The following is a 23,794-nucleotide window of genomic DNA, read 5'->3' as shown; positions in this document are numbered from 1 at the left end:
CTATTAATCCTATACTGCTAAGAGCAGAGAGGTCACATTTCTGATTGTCCACCATGCAGGTGCATCTCATTAAATAAATAACATATATTTTATTTTATTTCCCTGTCTGTTCTCATCCCACATACTGTCTACTCCACTAAAACCCAAGGCTCTTCCTTCTCTTCTTCATATTTCCTGCATGTAATTGGATATTTTGATTATTAGATATCTCGATTAAGACATTATCTGAGCTGGGAGGCTAGGATGTCTTTGGTGATGTTTGTCTTAAAGTCTTGGTTTGAGCATTGTGCTGTTTTTCTACAGATTCAACTGCATCCTTTGTGTGAACTCAGCTTCACAAAGCACAAGGCTTTATTGGCTTCTTATTTCACAGATGCAATGCCATATCACATAAAACCCTGCCTGACTGAGTAGCTTCATAGTAAGAGCATGTGAGCATGAAGGGCATTTGCCTGAGCATGTGTTGGCTAAAAGCCCTGACATCCCCGACATCCCTGTGCTTTCCAGCTCCACTGCAGACTTCCCCACATGGGGTAAGAACCCAGATAAGGCAGGGTTTGGCAATCACTGGGGAATTCTAAGCACATTCAGCTGAAGAATCTCCCATCTGGTTTTTCCTCTCGAGTCAGGAGGCTTTGAAGTGGAGCCAGTGCATGTGGAGATGTTGGGGTCTGGACTTGTCCCCATTCTTCTTTTGCCTGTACTGATTGGGTGCTGTGCTGCCCTTTTTTGTGTGACATCCAAGACTTGCTTCAGTAGAAATCCAGTTCTCCCACCCTCAAATCCATTTCACACTATAGTACTCATTTGAAATGAGGGCCAGCCAATGCATACTGATTTTTTTTAGAGGGACTCCCACTTAAATGGCAACCTACATTTGGGGAAGGACAGCAACTCAAAGATAGAGCACCTGCTCTGTGTACAAAATGTTCCAGGTTCTGTCCCCGATGCATCTCTGGGTAGGGCTGGGAGGGGCACCCTGTTTGAAACCCCAGAGAGTGTAGACTGTGCTGGCAGGACCAATGGGTTTTGGATTAGACTGGACAAGACTTGGGTGTGGTGGGAATTGTACAAAACCCAACAGACTGTTTTTGCAAACTGCAGATTGATGTTTGTTCCAATTCAGTGGTAAACAGCAGGTTTCCCCAGGAAAACTGAAGGGCAAATGGAAAATCGCTCAGACCCATGCCTAAAAAGTGCAGACAAGTGGAAAACCTCTTGAACCAGTGCTTTCTGAGCACAGGACAAGCAGCAGTGTGGATAAGCCCTCATTAACCTCACCTTCCCAGGATTTAAGAGGAATAGCGCAGGCCTTTTTTTATTATTTCTTTTTATTAAATTTCGCTTAAATGACAAAAACAAAAAACAAAACTACAGTTACAGAAAAAGGAAAAGAAAAAAAATAAATATTCATATACAGCATATAAATAACATCCATTTCTGTTACGGTTTCTTGTCTTATTCCTTGAGTCTCTATATCTTTTCTCTACACACCAATTGACCTCCTTCCCACTTGATTTCGGGCTTCTTGATCAAAAATTCTTTCTTTTTTCTGCAGCCAAAAGTTATTATAGTTTACGCATCATAAGATTTATGTCAGACCGGCAGTAGTTTCTAAGTTTCTATAGTTTCCTTTAATATATGCCATAAATTTATTCCAATCACAAATAAACTTTGTATTTTTTTGGTTTCTAATTTTTTGGGTCATTTTAGCCAATTCAACATATTCAAATAATTTTGTTTGCCAATCTCTGACCGTTGGAATCTTTGGGCTTTTCCAGTTCTGTGCAATTAATATTCTGGCCGCTACTGTCGAATATTGGAATAGTGTTTTATCCTCCTTTTTTATTTCGTCCCCAATTATTCCTAATAGAAAGGCCTCTGGTCTCTTAGGGAAAGTGTATTTGAATATTTTTTTTAACTCATTATAGATCTGATCCCAAAATTTCTTCATCTCATCACAAGTCCACCACATATGGGAGAAATTGCCCTCTTTAATTTTACATTTCCAGCAGGCCTTATTTCCTGTTTTGTACATTTTTCCTAATTTCACAGGTGTAATGTACCACCTATACATCATCTTTCCCAAATTTTCTCTAAGAGTAATGCATGCCGTAAATTTCATTCCACAATTCAATATCTTCGACCATTTTTCATATTCTATATTATATCCCAGATCCGTTGCCCATTTTGTCATAACCTTTATTTCTTCATCTTTAGTGTCCCATTCCAATAATATATCATACATTTTGGATAATAACTTGGTCTTCATCCAAATATGGCACCACACTAGTTCACTGATACACGGTTATATTTTGTTTTCATCTCATTTTTAGAAATTTTTGAATATTGTTATTATCTATGGATAAATAAATTGTTTTGTTAACGGATTCCTGAAAATGGCTTGATAGCTAAGAGGCTGCCAGCGCAGCGTTCTGGCTAGAGTGTTTCCCTCCGCAGAATCGAGAGCTGCCTTCTCAGCAAAGGGCATATTCTAAAGACCGGACAGGCTGATCTTGTTCATGGCTGCCCCTCTGCACTCCCCTGAGCTAGACGTGCTTTTAAACGGCCACTGTCTGATGTTGCAGCCATTAGCTCTCATTACAGTATGGTCTGACCGGGCAACATCCTCTGGCCTGGAGGGTCTGGGATCTGAGAATAATGACTCTCCAGGTGTGTTGCTCAAGAGGTACTTCCTCCCTTTTTGTCGTCATCTGAGCATGAGTGGGGGCAGGCTTCACTCTTCAGGGTTCACCCACTGAGCACAGAAAGATCTGAAACAAAGAAGACTAGGCCAGTTGAGATGGAACTCTACCTGATGAGAGTTCTGATTCCCATGGAAGACTGAGTGCATAAAGGCTTATGTGTCTAGGCTTCTCTAGCTCAAATGTCTACATTGGACGCCCACCCTCATTGGGTGACCAGTCTGGGTGATCAACACATGAAGCAGGCCAGATTTCCAAACACAGGCATGATAAAGACAAACTCATCAGGGAGCTGGGGTTGTCTGCAGTGCCTTGTGCACACTAGCTGGCAAACTTGAATTTGTTGCAATATGTTATGTAAAATGGCCCACAGAGTCTAGGAAAAACAAAGAGATATTTTTCTTTGACCCTATCTCATACTGAAGTGTTTGATTCAAGGATTTCCTCTGTCTCACACTGCCTAGCCCTCTCTTAGAAGGTAGGTCTCTCTCACTAAACCAGAAACATTTCTAGAAAATTAATGAGTAGCTGGAATGCACTAATAAATATTGCACATTGGGAGTGAAACACCATATGCAATGCAGCTTGCAATGCTAAAAGGCAAGAATAGAAAAAGGTACCTGCATTCTGTTCATTCCAGTCCTTAGGAATAGGCAGGTCTCACCTAAAGGCAGCCCTCTGGCACAGAAGCAACCTGTAAAGTGATTTAATATCTTTTGAAAGAATAGCTTGATCTAATCTAACAATGTCAACTGCATGATAGACAGCAGGGAGTTAATTTGCTGCACTGATATTTCATAAATGAGCCAAAAGAGAAAGGGTTACCTGTTATTGCATTACTATTGCACCAGTAAAATATTATTTGAATGCCACAATTTCCAGAATTTGAACCAAGGCTTAAAAGGGGGGAAATACTCAGGTTTGACATAATCCAGTATCATTCTTTGTTGTCTATACAAATACTTAATTTGCATACACCTGATGGTCTAGATAATTATCTGACTACCCTTTCCAATCTGAACATTTTCTGCCAGTGACACAAGACATTGAAACAAACTTTATATGGTCAGCACCAAGTGGATTTGTCCCCATGCTTCAAGAATGAAGGCACAAGGCAGTAAGTGGCTCAAAAGGGGTTCGGAGAGACTTTCAGGAGCCAACTGCATATCTTGGAGGGGGGCACACATCATAGATGCACTCAAAGCCTTCAGAATATGATTGGTTTTACAGACCCAAGTATAACTAATTGCAGAGCATATTTTAGACACTGTTTAATGTGGATAAGTTTTATTTTTCTCCTGTGCATGACATTACACTTGAGGCTCAGGTTCTTTATCAAGGGCATACAAGCTGTTTTGGGGTGGGATGGTGCTCTCCTTCCCCTCTGTGATGCTCAGAGCCTCAATAATTATTAACTGGCCCCTGATGACAGGCCAGGATGAACCTGAAAGTCATCAGGATGGCAGCTTTTTATAAACAGATGTGAAGTCTAGTATTTTTGTCAAGGAATGCAGAGATCTATGTGTTCCTTTAACCACTGTGTTTTGGTCGCTATAATTTAGTCAGGAATTTGAGACTGAGAGCTTTCTACGCTCAATCACTACTTGGCAATCATTTTTCCATTTTCCACTTGGCATTTGGAAAACACCACAATTTACATGTGAAGCTCCAGCTTCCTTCCCACTTCCCAGCCCAAAGCAGGCACTCACTGTATGGCTTGAATGACAACTGCTTGCACTGTCAACTTCAAGAGATAAATGGAGCTTGTTCATTTATATTAGGCCCAGCCTCCTTTCAGCCTATCAACATATGACCAATGGGAAGTGACCCCAAGGCCAAGTGAGGAAAATATTTAAATTCATGTTTCCTTTGCAGTTCAAGCAATGGAGCACTGAAACCTGGATGCATGTATGGTCAAATATGACAGTTCAGTAATAGGTAAACAGAACTGAAGGCTCAAGAATGAATTCAGACATAATGTAGTAAGTGGGCATGGGGTGCCACTACAAGCTCATGAAACCCTTTCCATAAAATTTCTGCTACAGATAGGTAGCCATGTTGGTCTGCCATAGTCAAAATAAAAAAATTCCTTCCAGTAGCACCTTAAAGACCAACTAAGTTAGTTCTTGGTATGAGCTTTCGTGTGCATGATGAAGGTAGCTGAAGGTATCTGAAGAAGTGTGCATGCACACGAAAGCACATACCAAGAACTAACTTAGTTGGTCTTTAAGGTGCTACTGGAAGGATTTTTTTTTATTTTGACTATGGCAGACCAACACGGCTACCTATCTGTAACTGGACTCATTGTGGGAGTTTACTATAGATCACCAAGCCAAACGGAGGACATAGATGATGCCTTCCTGGAACAGATGGCCAAGCATGCAAAAGGAAGGGAGATAGTAGTAATGGGGGACTTCAATTACCCAGATATTTGTTGGACGTCAAACTCAGCCAAGAGCATAAAGTCAAACAGATTCCTCACTGGCCTTGCAGACAACTTCATTGTCCAGAAAGTGGGAGAAGCAACAAGAAGAACAGCCATTTTAGATCTGGTCCTAACCAATGTTGATGACCTGGTTAGTGGGGTAGAAGTGGAAGGATCATTAGGCGCAAGTGATCATGCTCTTCTGAAGTTTACTATACAGCAGAAAGGAGCAGCCAAGCATACTAGGACTCAATTTCTTGACTTTAAGAAGGCCGACTTCATAAAACTTAGGGAAGTGCTGAGTGAGATCCCATGGACAGTAATACTAAAAGGAAAGGGAGTTCATGATGGCTGGGAGTTTGTTAAGAGGGAGATAGTAAAAGCACAACGTCAGGCAATACCAATGAGACGGAAACATGGAAGGTGCCTAAAGAAGCCAGGGTGGCTATCTAAAGAACTTTTAACTGAGTTAAGATTAAAAAAGGATGTGTACAAAAAATGGAAAAGGGGGGAAACCACCAAAGAGGAATTCAAACAAATAGCCAGCACATGTAGACACAAAGTCAGAAAAGCTGAAGCACAGAATGAACTCAGGCATGCTAGAGAGGTTAAAAGCAACAAAGAAGGCTTTTATGGGTATGTAAAAAGGAAGAACAAAGAAACCGTGGGGTCACTCAGAGGAGAAGATGGTGAAATGCAAACAGGGGACACAGAAAGGGCTGAACTCCTCAATGCCTTCTTTGCCTCAGTCTTCTCCAATAAAGAAAACAATGCCCGACCTGAAGAATTTGGAGCAAATGATTCAGCAAAGGAAACACAGCCCAGAATAACTAAGGAGATAGTACAAGAATACTTGGCTAGTTTAGATGTATTCAAGTCTCCAGGGCCAGATGAACTGCATCCAAGAGTATTAAAAGAACTGGCAGATGTGATCTCAGAACCACTGGCAGTCATCTTTGAGAATTCCTGGAGAACAGGCGAAGTCCCAGCAGACTGGAGTAGGGCAAATGTTGTCCTATTTTCAAAAAGGGGGAAAGAGAGGGCCCAAATATTTATCGCCCAGTCAGTCTGACATCAATACCAGGGAAGATTTTGGAGCAGATCATTAAGCAAACAGTCTGTGAGCACCTAGAAAGGAATGCTGTGATCACCAATAGTCAGCATGGATTTCTGAAAAATAAGTCATGTCAGACTAACCTGATCTCGTTTTTTGACAGAATTACAAGCCTGGTAGATGAAGGGAACGCAGTGGATGTAGCCTACCTTGATTTCAGCAAGGCATTTGACAAGGTAGCCATGATATTCTTGTAAAGAAGCTGGTAAAATGCGGTCTTGACTATGCTACCACTCAGTGGATTTGTAACTGGCTGGCTGACCAAACCCAAAGGGTGCTCATCAATGGTTCCTCTTCATCCTGGAGAAGAGTGACTAGTGGGGTGCCACAGGGTTCTGTCTTGGGCCCAGTCTTATTCAACATCTTTATCAACGACTTGGATGATGGACTCAAGGGCATCCTGATCAAATTTGCAGATGACACCAAACTGGGAGGGGTGGCTAACACCCCAGAGGACAGGATCACACTTCAAAATGACCTTGGCAGATTAGAGAACTGGGCCAAAACAAACAAGATGAACTTTAACAGGGAGAAATGTAAAGTATTGCACTTGGGCAAAAAAAATGAGAGGCACAAATACAAGATGGGGGACACCTGGCTTGAGAGCAGTACATGTGAAAAGGATCTAGGAGACTTGGTTGACCACAAACGTGACATGAGCCAACAGTGTGATGGGGCAGCTAAAAAAGCCAATGCAATTCTGGGTTGCATCAATAGGAGTATAGCATCTAGATCAAGGGAAGTAATAGTGCCACTGTATTCTGCTCTGGTCAGACCTCACCTGGAGTACTGCGTCCAGTTCTGGGCACCACAATTCAAGAAGGACACTGACAAACTGGAACGTGTCCAGAGGAGGGCAACCAAAATGGTCAATGGCCTGGAAACGATGCCTTATGAGGAACGGCTAAGGGAGCTGGCCATGTTTAGCCTGGAGAAGAGGAGGTTAAGGGGTGATATGATAGCCATGTTCAAATACAGTGGTACCCCGCAAGACGAACGCCTTGCGAGACGAAAAACTCGCAAAACGAAAGGTTTTTTCGTTTTCGAGTTGCCTCGCAAGACGAATTTCCCTATGGGCTTGCTTCGCAAAACGAAGCTTGCCCCGGGGACAGCGGGTCTTCTCTTTTGAAGCAAGGGGCTGCGGGGAGATAGCAATCTCTCTGCAGCCCCTTGCTGCAAAAGACGTCCGGGGGAAGCGGGGAAGCGAAGCGCTTCGCTTCCCCCGGACCTCTTCTGAAGCAAGGGGCTGGGGGGAGATAGCGATCTCCCTGCAGCCCCTTGCTGCAAAAGACGTCCGAAGAAGTCCGGGGGAAGCGGGAAGCGAAGCGCTTCGCTTCCCCGCTTACCACGACGTCTTTTGTAGCAAGGGGCTGCGGGGAGATGGCTTCTCCCGGTGCTCCGAAGCCGGGCGGGGGGGCAGGGGACACCTCCCGCCGCAGCGGGGACACCTTTTGAAGGCAGGCGGGGGGGGGAGCAAAGACTTTGGCCCCCCCGCCCGCCTTCAGAAGAGGTCCAGGACCTCTTCTGAAGGCTGGCGGGGGGCAAAAGTCTTTGTCCCCCCTGCCTGCCTTCCCAGGGGCTTTTAAATCGCCCCGGACAGCGGAGCAGTCCTCCGCTGTCCCGGGGTTTTTTTAAATGCTGGGGGTGGAAAGAAAAGCCCTTGTCCCCCCCCAGCCTTCAGAGGAGGTCCGGGGACAGACTGTCCCCGGACCTGGTCTGAAGGCGGTTTCCCTAGGAACGCATTAATTGATTTTCAATGCATTCCTATGGGAAACCGTGCATCGCAAGACGAAAAAACCGCAAGACGAAGAGACTTGCGGAACGAATTAATTTCGTCTTGCGAGGCACTACTGTATATAAAAGGATGTCACATAGAGGAGGGAGAAAGGTTGTTTTCTGCTGCTCCAGAGAAGCGGACACGGAGCAATGGATCCAAACTACAAGAAAGAAGATTCCACCTAAACATTAGGAAGAACTTCCTGACAGTAAGAGCTGTTCGACAGTGGAATTTGCTGCCAAGGAGTGTGGTGGAGTCTCCTACTTTGGAGGTCTTTAAGCAGAGGCTTGACAACCATATGTCAGGAGTGCTCTGATGGTGTTTCCTGCTTGGCAGGGGGTTGGACTCGATGGCCCTTGTGGTCTCTCCAACTCTATGATTCAATGATTCAGTGGCCAACCAGATGCCTATGGCAAGCCCAGAAACAGGGCCTGACAGCAACAGCAATGCTTCCCTACTGGTGAGTCACAGCAGCTTACATTCAGAAATACATGGCTTAGAAGCGATGGCTAGACATCCCAGGTAAAACACAGCTATCATGACTGACAAATTACAAAAAACAAAGTATGATAACGTGTGTGTGTGTGTGTGTGTGTGTGTGTGTGATCAGACATGGAAACCTTGCAGCGTTTTAATTTAGTAACTCATGTATATTACTAAATAATTACTACTGATTAGATTAGGTACTATTAAGAGTACCCAACAGAAGGTAGCAGCTCCATTAACTTGCAGTGTCTTTGGGGGTGAACTTCGTCTCCGTGGTAAAGCTGGAATAATTAGACTGCCATGAAACTGAGCTTCCCGGTGCCCCCTTGGTGCCAGGTTTAAGGAGAGTATTAGCTACTCTTCAAAAGCCCATGGGGATGCCATGGATCACTTTAAGGTTGGGAGGTGGTTTGTTCCTAAGCAGGAGATAATACAATTAATTTAAATTACTCCCAGCAATGAACCCTGATGTCTGCAATGCCATACACACATACCTAGGAGTAAGCCACATTTAACTCAACAAGGATTTACATATGAGTAAAGTATAGGATTGAATTTAGGCCAATGAACTATTTCAGCTTTGTTCTAGATGTATGTTGTACTGCAATATACTTGCTTTATCTAGATTTATGTGGATAAATGCTATCTTCCAAAGGTCAAGACAGCCAAGCAAATCTTTCATGTCCATAATGAGCAATAAATAGTTTATTTATTTAAGAAGAGGACACCCCCCCCAAAAAAAGACAATTTCACATCTATATTTATATTGTAAACCACCCTACGATCCTCAGATGAAGGACACTATAGAAACAACAACAACAAAAATAAAAATAAAAATGATGATGATGATGTTTGAAAGATCTAGGCAATTCTTTGCCAACATGTAATCCATAGTAGCTGTTTGTGTTTATGTGTTAGGCTCTTGACATGGCAGCGAATATTATATCCCAGTGTAATATTTGGCTTTTAACTTCAGCAGTTAGAGACCCAACCTTCTAGATCAGCAAAAGCAACATGGGTTAAGACATGAACAAGGCTTGTCCGTGCCAGAAGGAATACAAGCACCCCCTTTCACAGTCTTAATGAAATCATTAATTATGTCAGCAACTCAAGCGATAGATCTCCAAACACTTCACACGGCTCAAGCAACAGAGCAGTCCCAGAAACCCTGGAACTTCCAGAGAAGGGTTTTCTTACACGGATGTGTCCTAACCACAAATAAAAGTACAGTTCCATAGCTTTCAGATTCAACTAATTTTTGCTTTGCGCTCTCATAAAAGAAATCAACTGGTGTTTTAACCAAGAAAGTTGACTGCCTACATGCATCCTGTAATGGTGCCATGATGCAATTGAGGCTAACTTCTTGGATCTGAAAATATACCACACATCACATTAAGGCTAGTTCTTCAATAGTCTGCTTTCATTTTAGTTAACATTTACTCTGAGCTCCTTTCCAACATTTAAAGGTAATTCTTAGCACCTTCCAGCACCATTTTTCTTGACATAAACATTCACACATGTTTACCTTCTTGGAGCCTTTGCTAAAAAAAAGATGGGCCTCTCTATGTATAGGCCAGTATCTGAACTTAAGGGAAGGGAGTCAGGAATTCAAGGAAGGAACATTTCCAGCTAGTGTGAAGGAAAACTGCCAACTATATTTTTCAATTATAATTTTTAAAAATGGAGAGAAAGCTCAATCTTGCTCATAAATTTAGCTCAGAAATATGAGTTGTGTAACTTTGAGTGTCAGGTTAATATTACCTGGTGTGCCTAACAGACTATTCTTTTTACATTGTACAAGTTGCCACCTCCCTTTTCCATATCAGTGCAAGGCACAGTCAGAGTATTTCTGATTACATAAAAGGATAAAAATGGTGTGGCAACAGGGTGGACCAGATTTTTTAAAAAATTGTCATTATTATAATAAAGTATTTGGAAAACACATAAATTGCATGTTCAACATTACATTTCAGCAGCCGCAGCAGTTCTGGGTGACACAACTGCTACAGAACATCAAGCACTCAAGGACAACATCAGGCTTGTTTTATGATACATTATTTGGTTAGTAAGTCTGCACCCTGTGCTACATTGCATATGATTACAGTGGTGTCAGAGGCCTCCAGGTCACAAGCTCTATCCTAGTCAATATAGTAAGTTCTCCATGGACTTCCAAACAAAAGCTGGGGAATAGAATCAAATGCTAATATCTGTGTACAGATGCCTTATCTGGGTTCCAGTGCTATGGATGAATAATGGAAAGTGATTATTTCCCCAAGGAAAAGCAGGAGATTAGTGTAAAAACTAAACTAATGCCACAGCCTAATTCTTGATTACGTAAGTAATGACACAGCAGATTGGTTCATGCAAATCTGTCTTCCCCCTTTCCAACTGGGAAACTCCATTAAGATAAGGGAACCAGGGCTAGGATTAAGGAGCTAGTAAGGTGAGCCACTGATGCCCAGGATGTCAATATTTGTTCTTGCCATCTCATTTTTGAGCACATCCAACTTACCCAGGTTCATGGTTCTTACATTCCAGGTTTCTATGCAATATTTTCCTTTACAGCATTGGACTTTCCTTTCGCTTCCAGGCATATCCGCAACTGAGCGACCTTTCGGCTTTGGCCCAGCCACTTCATCAGCTCTGAATCTATTTGTACTTGTCCTCCGCTCTTCCTCAGTAGCATGTTGGATGCCTTCCGACCTGAGGGGCTCATCTTCCAGCGTCATAATTTTTATATGCCTGTTGTCTTTGTCCATGGAGTTTTCTTGGCAGGGATACTGGAGTGGCTTGCCGGTTCCTGCTCCAGGTGGATCACGTTTGGTCAAAACTCTCCACTATGACCTGTTCATCTTGGGTGCCCTGCTCGGCATAGTTCATAGCTTCTTTGAGTTATTCAAGCCCCTTCGCCACGGCAAGGCAGTGATCCATGAAGGAGAGCTCAAAATATGGTTTGAAGCTCAACATCAAAAAAACGAAGATCATGGCCACTGGTCCCATCACCTCCTGGCAAATAGAAGGGGAAGAAATGGAGGCAGTGAGAGATTTTACTTTCTTGGGCTCCATGATCACTGCAGATGGTGACAGCAGCCACAAAATTAAAAGACACTTGCTTCTTGGGAGAAAGGCAATGACAAACCTAGACAACATCTTAAAAAGCAGAGACATAACCTTGCCAATAAAGGTCCGTATAGTTAAAGCTATGGTTTTCCCGGTAGTGATGTATGGAAGTGAGAGCTGGACCATAAAGAAGGCTGATCGCCAAAGAATTGATGCTTTTGAATTATGGTACTGGAGGAGACTCTTGAGAGTCCCATGGACTGCAAGAAGATCAAACCTATCCATTCTTAAGGAAATCAGCCCTAAGTGCTCACTGAAAAGACAGATCATGAAGCTGAGACTCCAATACTTTGGCCACCTCATGAGAAGAGAAGACTCCCTGGAAAAGAGCCTGATGTTGGGAAAGATGGAGGGCACAAGGAGAAGGGGACGACAGGACGAGATGGTGGGACAGTGTTCTTGAAGCTACAAACATGAGTTTGACTAAACTGCGGGAGGCAGTGGAAGACAGGAGTGCCTGGCATGCTCTGGTCCATGGAGTCACGAAGAGTCGGACACGACTAAATAACTAAACAACAACAAGGTGAGCCAACCCTCAACTTCTCAATTCATATTTCATGTAACACCAAAATTAATGTAGAAGGTAAGCATGAGTCACTTTTCTCCAGAGCTGTTAATAGAACTAGATCTCAAACACACACACACACATATTTTTATGCTGCCTCACTGGTACTTACAATCAATTATTTTTCAGCTTGTGGGTTGGGGGGTGGGTACCCTTCCACGGAAGCTACATAAAGTGAATAATTCATGTCTGAGTTTATTCTTTCATCCAGCTCCCAAGAGACCTTATATGTGCTGGGTGAGATCCCATGGACAGTAATACTAAAAGGAAAGGGAGTTCATGAGGGCTAGGAGTTTGTTAAGAGGGAGATAGTAAAAGCACAACGTCAGGCAATACCAATGAGACGGAAACATGGAAGGTGCCTAAAGAAGCCAGGGTGGCTATCTAAAGAACTTTTAACTGAGTTAAGATTTAAAAAGGATGTGTACAAAAAATGGAAAAGGGGGGAAACCACCAAAGAGGAATTCAAACAAATAGCCAGCACGTGTAGACACAAAGTCAGAAAAGCTAAAGCACAGAATGAACTCAGGCTTGCTAGAGAGGTTAAAAGCAACAAAAAAGGCTTTTATGGGTATGTTCGTAGCAAAAGGAAGAACAAAGAAACCGTGGGGTCACTCAGAGGAGAAGATGGTGAAATGCAAACAGGGGACACAGAAAGGGCTGAACTCCTCAATGCCTTCTTTGCCTCAGTCTTCTCCGATAAAGAAAACAATGCCCGACCTGAAGAATTTGGAGCAAATGATTCAGCAAAGGAAACACAACCCAGAATAACTAAGGAGATAGTACAAGAATACTTGGCTAGTTTAGATGTATTCAAGTCTCCAGGGCCAGATGAACTGCATCCAAGAGTATTAAAAGAACTGGCAGATGTGATCTCAGAACCACTGGCAGTCATCTTTGAGAATTCCTGGAGAACAGGCGAAGTCCCGGCAGACTGGAGGAGGGCAAATGTTGTCCCTATTTTCAAAAAGGGGAAAAAAGAGGACCCAAATAATTACCGCCCAGTCAGTCTGACATCAATACCAGAGAAGATTCTGGAGCAGATCATTAAGCAAACAGTCTGTGAGCACCTAGAAAGGAATGCTGTGATCGCCAATAGTCAGCATGGATTTCTGAAAAATAAGTCATGTCAGACTAACCTGATCTCGTTTTTTGACAGAATTACAAGCCTGGTAGATGAAGGGAACGCAGTGGATGTAGCCTACCTTGATTTCAGCAAGGCATTTGACAAGGTGCCCCATGATATTCTTGTAAAGAAGCTGGTAAAATGTGGTCTTGACTATGCTACCACTCAGTGGATTTCTAACTGGCTGACTGACCGAACCCAAAGGGTGCTCATCAATGGTTCCTTTTCATCCTGGAGAAGAGTGACTAGTGGGGTGCCACAGGGTTCTGTCTTGGGCCCGGTCTTATTCAACATCTTTATCAACGACTTGGATGATGGACTCAAGGGCATCCTGATCAAATTTGCAGATGACACCTGTCAGGGGTTCAGGAGCAGAGGCAAGGGCAAGGGAGGAAACAGAGAGCGAGGGGGAGGAGGCAGAAGAAAAGATGAGTGATGACGACGACCCGAGATCTCCGAGTCTTTCCAGTGAATCAGAAGATTCACAGAAAGGAGCACCAGTGGCCAGGGCAAGGGGGGAGCCTAGGGGGACACCCCAGGAAGAAAGGACTCAGAGGGGAGCAGTTGGAAATCGGGACCAGCATCACCAACAGAGAGCAGGGGAGAGGAAGGGCGCCAGGTATCAAGCGCTGGCAGCTCACAACAGGAGGGAGGGCACGAGTCAGGAGTGGCCACACCTCCATCGGGGAGCGAAGAAACGGTCAGGCGGAAAGTGGAAGGTTGGGCGCGCGCGCCAAGTTCAAATGCACAGGAAGGTGGCGCAGTAAGCAGCCCGGAAAGGGAGCCAGGTCCTAAAGCCCGGCGCAAGGAGACAGGAGGGTCCGGGGGGTCAGCGTCAGAAGAATCCCGGAAGGAAGAGACCCCGGGGGGCAGAGGGACCCAGAAAAGAACGGTCAGGCGGAAAAGGTGGAGTAAGGCTAGGTTAGTAAGCTGGTGCACAGAGGGCGGAGACTCAGACGGAGCTTCGCCGGTCTAACCCATAAGACGTAGAGTTGCACGCAGCAGCTTGAGAATGGAAACTGTAACTCAATAAAGACTTTTACAAAGTGATTGCTGGCTAGCGTGATCCTCTGTGAGCTAGGATCTAGAAGCAGCTCTGACAGTAAGCTCCGTCTCACGTTGTGGGCATCTACAGCCTCGCTGACAGAGGAGAAGGAGGGTGCCTGCGACTCAGCTCACGAACGGCAGACAATATGACGGCCGAACAGCAAATAGGAGAACTCAGAGAAGCAGTGACACGTCTGAATGCCGAAATACTTGCATCCAGGAAGAGAGAGGAGGACGCAGCTGCCGTCTCCAGGTCAGGTTGGAAGTGCTTACGAAGCAAGGGCAACTGACACCCAAACGGGAGGGGATTGGATTGGGAAGAAGAACAGGCGGTCTAGTCTCTCACTTCGATGGGAATTTACAAATGTACCCCTACTTTAGAGCAGATGTACAGTGTGCACTGCAACTGCTGGACAAAGACTTTAGAGATGAGCAAGAGAAGGTGGGATTTATCATGTCCCATTTGCATGGAGATGCTAAAGCATGGCTGCGCAATTTGTGGAGGGATAAGGATCCAGCGCTCCAAACCGCGAATGCCTTTATTAAAGCGATGGATGGCTGCTTTTTATCTAGCATAGACGTGGATCTTGCACGAAGGGAGGTGCATGGGCTGAAGCAAGGGAGGGCCAGCGTAAGACAGTACCATGCCCGCTTTTTTGCATTAGTCAGCGCCTTGGAATGGGACAGAGATTCAGCTCCAGTCAGAGATCTATTTTGGGAAGGCTTGAACAGTGCGGTTAAAGACGAAATTGCAAGGGGGGAGAGACCCCGGACCACGCAGGAGGTCGTTCAGAGGGCGCTGGTGGTGGGAGTGCGGCTGGAGGAACGTCCATGGAGCAGGGACGAAGGACGTGGAGGGCGCGAACCAGCGAGAGGGTTCTCCTTCGTTCCCAGGGAAGCTGCGCGTGCGCAATCCACGCCTCCGCCAGGAGGGGGAGCGGAACCGATGGAGGTTGGCGGTGCCAGGGCTCAGTCAGCAACCAGAGCCACAGCACCGGGAGCAGTCAAGGCGAAGCCTCCTAGAGGGAACAGGAAGTGTTACATCTGCGAAAATCCGCAGCGCCTGGCGAAAGAGTGTCCCCAGAGGCTCCACAAGCACACTGCAGCCTCAGCAATGGTAACTGCAGCAACTCAGCAAGGGGAACCACAGCAGGGAAACGACGGAGTCTGGCTGGAGAGAGAGGCACTGGGGCCCAGCCAGACGTGTCAGTGAAGCAGTCCCCAGAGATTTTGCAGCCCACAGACCCCCTCCCACCCAAACCAGTGGTGAGGCTCACCGCATCGCTCCAGCTACCCAATGGACTCACCATGGACGTGCCAATCACCATTGACTCAGGAAGCAATGCGGACTTTATAGGGCAGGACTTTGTCGATAAACACGCTATACAGCTGCTGCCTGCCACGCTGCCCCTGCAGGTCATCACGGTGGATGGCAGGGAGCTGCTAGGGGGGCAGGTGGTGAAGCAAACGCCACCAATGGTGATGCGACTTGGAAATCACAGGGAAATCATCAGTTTTAATGTCACCAGACTGTCGGACACGCCTATTGTCTTGGGCATGAGTTGGCTGGACAGACACAGTCCGACGTTGGCTTGGTACCAGTGGCAGCTAGTCTTTGGCTCCTCATACTGTGCTGAACACTGCATCCTGCCCCGGCAGGAGGGAGAGGAGGAGGAAGCGCAGCTGCAGCTGGGGACGCTGCAAGCAATCCCCCACAAATACGCGGGATTTTTGGAGGTCTTCTGCGAGAAGGAAGCGGATAAGCTACCCCCCCACAGATCATATGACTGCAATATTGACCTACTGCCAGGGGCGGCGCTGCCCAAAGGGAAGCTGTATTCCATGTCTGAGGACGAACTACAGGAACTCAAGGAGTTCATAGATCATAATTTGGAGCGCGGCTTCATCCGGGAGTCCAAGGCGGTGGGAGGCAGTCCTGTATTCTTTGTTAAGAAGAAGGACACGCCCCCAAAAAGACTTGTAGTGGACTACCGGATCTTGAACAGTGTGACCAAGCCATCGGACTTCCCCATGCCCAGGATCGGCGACCTCCTCGCGACGGTACGCAAGGGCCGCGTGTTCACCAAGTTGGACCTGCGTGGGGCGTACAACCTCATTCGCATGCGGGAGGGTGATGAGTGGAAGACAGCCATGTTCACGCCCCTGGGCACCTACGAATACAGGGTTATGCCTTTTGGATTGCAAAATGGCTCTCACTGTTTTCAAGCTTTCATGCATCACGTGCTGGCGGGGCTCCTCTACAAGACGTGCGTCTGTTTCTTGGATGACATCCTGATAAGCAGGAAACACCATCAGAGCACTCCTGGCATATGGTTGTCAAGCCTCTGCTTAAAGACCTCCAAAGTAGGAGACTCCACCACACTCCTTGGCAGCAAATTCCACTGTCGAACAGCTCTTACTGTCAGGAAGTTCTTCCTAATGTTTAGGTGGAATCTTCTTTCTTGTAGTTTGAATCCATTGCTCCGTGTCCGCTTCTCTGGAGCAGCAGAAAACAACCTTTCTTCCTCCTCTATGTGACATCCTTTTATATATTTGAACATGGCTATCATATCACCCCTTAACCTCCTCTTCTCCAGGCTAAACATGCCCAGCTCCCTTAGCCGTTCCTCATAAGGCATCGTTTCCAGGCCTTTGACCATTTTGGTTGCCCTCCTCTGGAAACGTTCCAGTTTGTCAGTGTCCTTCTTGAACTGTGGTGCCCAGAACTGGACACAGTACTCCAGGTGAGATCTGACCAGAGCAGAATACAGTGGCACTGTACAGATGGAGCTGGTAAACAGCTGCCCTGGACACAGATTTGACCTGTTCCTCCATGGACAGCTGGGAGTCCAAAATGATTCCCAGGCTGCGCACCTGGTCCTTCAGGGGCACAGTTACCCCATTCAGGACAAGGGAATCCTCCACACCTAAATGCCTGCAGTACCCCAAAAACAGTACTTCTGTCTTGTCAGGATTCAACCTCAATTTGTTAGCCGCCATCCATCCTCCAACTGCCTCCAGACACTCACAAAGGACCTTCACTGCCTTCACTGGTTCTGATTTGAAAGAGAGGTAGAGCTGGGTATCATCCGCATACTGATGAACACCCAGCCCAAACCTCCTGATGATCTCTCCCAGCGGCTTCATGTAGATGTGGAAAAGCATGGGGGAGAGGACAGAACCCTGAGGCACCCCACAAGTGAGAGCCCAGGGGTCTGAACACTCATCCCCCACCACCACTTTCTGAACCCGGCCCGGGAGGAAGGAGCGGAACCACTGTATGACAGTGCCCCTAGCTCCCAGCCCCTCAAGACGGTCCAGAAGGATGTTATGGTCGATGATATCAAACGCCGCTTAGAGTTCCAGCAGAATTAGGAAACAGCCCTCACCTTTGTCCCTAGCCTGCTGGAGATCATCAACCAGTGCGACCAAGGCAGTTTCAGTCCCAAGATGAGGCCTGAATCCTGACTGGAAGGGATCCAAATGGTCCGCTTCTTCCAGGCGTACCTGGAGTTGTTCAGCAACCACTCGCTCAATCACCTTGCCCAAGAATGGAAGATTTGAGATTGGGCGATAGTTGGCCATCATGGCTGCATCTAAAGATGGTTTTTTAAGAAGCGGTTTAATAACGGCCTCTTTCAGCGGGTCTGGGAAGGCTCCCTCATGGAGGGAAGCATTCACCACCCCACGAAGCCCATTTCCCAGTCCTTCCTGGCTAGCTTTTATGAGCCAGGATAGGCAAGGATCAAGGAGACAAGTGGTTGGTTTCACTCATCTAAGCAGCCTGTCCACATCCTCGGGGGTAACAGATTGGAACTGATCCCACGCAACTTGACTAGACAGGACTCTAGCACTCTCCCGCCCCGGCCCTGCTCCCACGGTGGAGTCTACCTCTTCTCGAAACTGAGCGACTTTATCTGCAAAAAACTTTGCAAAGTCATTGCAGGAGATCATGTGGCCCGTACTTGGCCCTGATGGAGCAGGTGGTTCCGCTAAATTGTGAACCACCTGAAAGAGTCTCCTGCTGCCGTTTTTCACAGATGCAATAGTGGCAGTGAAGAAAGTCTTCTTCGCCATCGCTATCGCCACTTGGTAGGCTCGACATTGAGCTCCAACCCGTGTCCGGTCAGCTTCAGAATGGGTCATCCGCCACCGGCGCTCTAGCCGTCTCAACGATTGTTTCATTGCCCTCAGATCCGTGGAAAACCACGGGGCTGTCCAGGCTCCATGAAATCGGAGAGGGCGCTTCGGAGCCAAACAGTCAATAGCCCTGGTTAACTCCACATTCCAGCGGGCCACCAGGGAATCAGCTGAAAAGCCATCAACATGGGATAAAGCATCCCCTACCACTCTCTGGAAACCATTTGGAACCATTAAGTGGCGGGGGCGGACCATCCGAATCGGTCCCACCTCCCTGCAGAGGGGAAGGGTCATGGAGAAGTCCAGTTGCACCAGGAAGTGATCTGACCATGGCACTTCTTTTGTTTCACTTTTACTTAATGTTAGATCACCAACATCCATAGAGGTGAACACCAGGTCTAAGGCATGCCCGCGGCTATGGGTTGGGCCAGATTTATTCAGGGACAGCCCCATGGAGGCCATGGTTTCCACGAAGTCCCGAGCGGCCCCTTGTAAGGTCGTGTCGGCATGGATGTTAAAATCCCCTAGGACAACCAAACTGGGTGTCTCCAGGAGAACATCCGCCATGACCTGAAGCAGTTCGGGCAGGGAATCCTTGGTGCAGCGGGGAGGTCGGTACACCAAAAGGAATCCTGTACTGCCCCTATTGCCCAACGTCCAGAACATGCACTTAGAGACCTGGGTCTTTTCAATAGGACGCCTGGTACAAACTAATGACTTCCTAAAAATCACTGCACCCCCCCCCCCCAATGCCTGGGTTGCTGTGCGTAAGAGAAACCTGGTGGACAAGCAGCGGCAAGGACAGGCCCATCTGCTTCATCCAGCCAAGTCTCTGTTACACATGCCAGGTCAAATCCTCCATCCACGATCAAGTCATGGATGGCAGTGGTCTTATGAATCATTGACCTGGCATTGCACAGCAGCACCTTCAGGTCGTGTGGGTATCCATTGCTGATTCCAGTATCCGTCCGGTCAGGACCAGACCTGGAGGCAGGGATAGTCCTCAGACTAAGCCTGCTTCCTTGGTAATGACATGGTCTGGTCTTAGCGTAACTCCTCCTCCCACCCATGATTACTGAGATCGGTTGTCCCAGTGCACCCCACCCCCGTGGAACCTGCCCCAGCCATTTTGTTTGCTGGGACCCACTCCCAGGCAGCCCTGACCCCTCCCCTTAAAATCAAATTAAAACCTATACAAAAAAACAAACTAACAGAACAATAAAACTATAAAAACAAAAAACAGAAAGTTACAAACACAACATAATTAAATTAAACAAATTCCCACAACCAACTAAACACCCACCCCACGCCACACACCCGAGGCCTCCCTGGAGCCCCATAGGCTGCGGAGGTGAGTATGGGGCCTGTCCCCAGGCCCAAGGTGGAGAATGGGCTTCAAGGGGGAACGGTCCTCCCCAAGACTCATAGGCAGAGCGGCAGCAGCAATGTCCCGGGCTCCCTTGGAGCCTTATATGCTGTGGTGGAGTATGGGGCTCGCCCCCAGGCCCAATGTGGAAAATGGGCTTCCAGGGGGAGCGGTCCTCCCCAAGACTCATCGGCAAAGCGGCAGCAGCAACAGATTATACCTCTCAAATTCTACATTCCAGTCATGAGTCTCATCCCACCAAGTTTCAGTAATGTCTATTAGGTCATATTTGCCATCCTGTATTAAGAGCTCAAATTTGTCTTGCTCTCATACTTTGTGCATTAGTACAGAGAGCACTGGAACCATGAGACATTCCCTCCAGCTGCTTCCTTCTCATAGAATAGAATCATAGAATCATAGAATCATAGAGTTGGAAGAGACCACAAGGGCCATCGAGTCCAACCCCCTGCCAAGCAGGAAACACCATCAGAGCACTCCTGGCATATGGTTGTCAAGCCTCTGCTTAAAGACCTCCAAAGTAGGAGACTCCACCACACTCCTTGGCAGCAAATTCCACTGTCGAACAGCTCTTACTGTCAGGAAGTTCTTCCTAATGTTTAGGTGGAATCTTCTTTCTTGTAGTTTGGATCCATTGCTCCGTGTCCGCTTCTCCGGAGCAGCAGAAAACAACCTTTCTCCCTCCTCTATGTGACATCCTTTTATATATTTGAACATGGCTATCATATCACCCCTTAACCTCCTCTTCTCCAGGCTAAACATGCCCAGCTCCCTTAGCCGTTCCTCATAAGGCATCGTTTCCAGGCCTTTGACCATTTTGGTTGCCCTCCTCTGGACACGTTCCAGTTTGTCAGTGTCTTTCTTGAATTGTGGTGCCCAGAACTGGACACAGTACTCCAGGTGAGGTCTGACCAGAGCAGAATACCGTGGCACTATTACTTCCCTTGATCTAGATGCTATACTCCTATTGATGCAGCCCAGAATTGCATTGGCTTTTTTAGCTGCTGCGTCACACTGTTGGCTCATGTCAAGTTTGTGGTCAACCAAGACTCCTAGATCCTTTTCACATGTACTGCTCTCAAGCCAGGTGTCACCCATCTTGTATATGTGCCTCTCATTTTTTTTGCCCAAGTGCAATACTTTACATTTCTCCCTGTTAAAATTCATCTTGTTTATTTTTGCCCAGTTCTCTAATCTGTCAAGGTCGTTTTGAAGTGTGATCCTGTCCTCTGGGGTGTTAGCCACCCCTCCCAGTTTGGTGTCATCTGCCCTTGAGTCCATCATCCAAGTCATTGATAAAGATGTTGAATAACACCGGGCCCAAGACAGAACCCTGTGGCACCCCACTAGTCACTCTTCTCCAGGATGAAGAGGAACCATTGATGAGCACCCTTTGGGTTCGGTCAGTCAGCCAGTTACAAATCCACTGAGTGGTAGCATAGTCAAGACCGCATTTTACCAGCTTCTTTACAAGAATATCATGGGGCACCTTGTCAAATGCCTTGCTGAAATCAAGGTAGGCTACATCCACTGCGTTCCCTTCATCTACCAGGCTTGTAATTCTGTCAAAAAACGAGATCAGGTTAGTCTGACATGACTTATTTTTCAGAAATCCATGCTGACTATTGGTGATCACAGCATTCCTTTCTAGGTGCTCACAGACTGTTTGCTTAATGATCTGCTCCAGAATCTTCCCTGCTATTGATGTCAGACTGACTGGGCGGTAATTATTTGGGTCCTCTCTTTTCCCCTTTTTGAAAATAGGGACAACATTTGCCCTCCTCCAGTCTGCCGGGACTTCGCCTGTTCTCCAGGAATTCTCAAAGATGACTGCCAGTGGTTCTGAGATCACATCTGCCAGTTCTTTTAATACTCTTGGATGCAGTTCATCTGGCCCTGGAGACTTGAATACATCTAAACTAGCCAAATATTCTTGTACTATCTCCTTAGTTATTCTGGGCTGTGTTTCCTTTGCTGAATCATTTGCTCCAAATTCTTCAGGTCGGGCATTGTTTTCTTTATCGGAGAAGACTGAGGCAAAGAAGGCATTGAGTAGTTCAGCCCTATCTGTGTCCCCTGTTTGCATTTCACCATCTTCTCCTCTGAGTGACCCCATTGTTTCTTTGTTCTTCCTTTTGCTACGAACATACCCATAAAAGCCTTTTTTGTTGCTTTTAACCTCTCTAGCAAGCCTGAGTTCATTCTGTGCTTTAGCTTTTCTGACTTTGTGTCTACACGTGCTGGCTATTTGTTTGAATTCCTCTTTGGTGGTTTCCCCCCTTTTCCATTTTTTGTACACATCCTTTTTTAATCTTAATTCAGTTAAAAGTTCTTTAGATAGCCACCCTGGCTTCTTTAGGCACCTTCCATGTTTCCGTCTCATTGGTATTGCCTGACGTTGTGCTTTTAGTATCTCCCTCTTAACAAACTCCCAGCCATCATGAACTCCCTTTCCTTTTAGTATTGTTGTCCATGGGATCTCACCCAGCACTTCCCTAAGTTTTATGAAGTCGGCTTTCTTAAAGTCAAGAAATTGAGTCCTAGTATGCTTGGCTGCTCCTTTCCGCTGTATAGTAAACTTCAGAAGAGCATGATCACTCGCGCCTAATGATCCTTCCACTTCTACCCCACTAACCAGGTCATCAACATTGGTTAGGACCAGATCTAAAATGGCTGTTCTTCTTGTTGCTTCTCCCACTTTCTGGACAATGAAGTTGTCTGCAAGGCCAGTGAGGAATCTGTTTGACCTTATGCTCTTGGCTGAGTTTGACGTCCAACAAATATCCAGGTAATTGAAGTCCCCCATTACTACTATGTCCCTTCCTTTTGCATGCTTGGCCATCTGTTCCAGGAAGGCATCATCTATGTCCTCCGTTTGGCTTGGGGATCTATAGTAAACTCCCACAATGAGGTCTCTGTTATTCTTCTCTCCCTTAATTTTGACCCAAATGCTCTCACTTTGGCTTTGAGGATCTAAATCTTGGATCTCTTCACAGGTATACACATCCCTGACATATAACGCCACTCCTCCTCCTTTCTTGTCTGGTCTGTTTCTCTGAAATAGATTGTATCCCCCCATTATTACATTCCAATCGTGGGACTTATCCCACCAGGTTTCAGTGATGCCTATTATGTCATATTTAGTTTGCTGTACCAAGAGCTCAAGCTCATCTTGTTTATTTCCCATGCTTTGCGCATTAGTGTACAGACATTGAAGTCCATTAATCATTCCCCCGTGTCTCCTATTTAAGGTTTTTTTCCTCCCACCACTAGGTCTGTGTGCTGTTTGCTCCATTTGGTCTATGACATTTGGATGATCATCTTCATTAATTGATAGACTCCTACCTTCAGGAGCACTGTCTCCCTCCCCCACATTAGTCAGTTTAAAGCCCTCCTGATGAGGTTTCTGAGATTTTTGGCAAAAACATTTCTCCCAACCGTTGTGAGGTGCAGCCCATCACTTGCCAGAAGTCCATCTTCAAGAAACTGCAGTCCGTGATCTAAGAATCCAAACCGTTCCTGTTTACACCATTTGCGAAGCCAGCTGTTCACTTCCACTATTTTCCCCTCTCTCCCTGGGCCACGTCGTTCAACTGGGAGGACAGATGAGATGACAATTTGTGCATTTAGTTGCTTCAATTTCCTGCCGAGAGCCTCGTAGTCTCTTTTGATCTTCTGGAGGCTATTGCTTGCAGTGTCATTGGTTCCCACATGAACCAAGAGGAAGGGGTATTTGTCAGTGGGTTTTATGATTCCTTGCAGTCGTTCAGTTACATCTTGGATCTTAGCCCCGGGGAGACAGCACACTTCCCGAGACATCTTGTCAGGCCCACAGATCACTGCTTCTGTTCCCCTCAGTAGGGAATCCCCTATCACCACTACACGCCTCCTCTTGGGTTTTCTGC

This window comes from Podarcis vaucheri (genome assembly GCF_965113315.1).
Source record: "Podarcis vaucheri genome assembly, chromosome: 5".
Lineage (NCBI taxonomy): Eukaryota > Metazoa > Chordata > Lepidosauria > Squamata > Lacertidae > Podarcis > Podarcis vaucheri.
Note: the sequence above shows the minus strand (reverse complement) of the source record.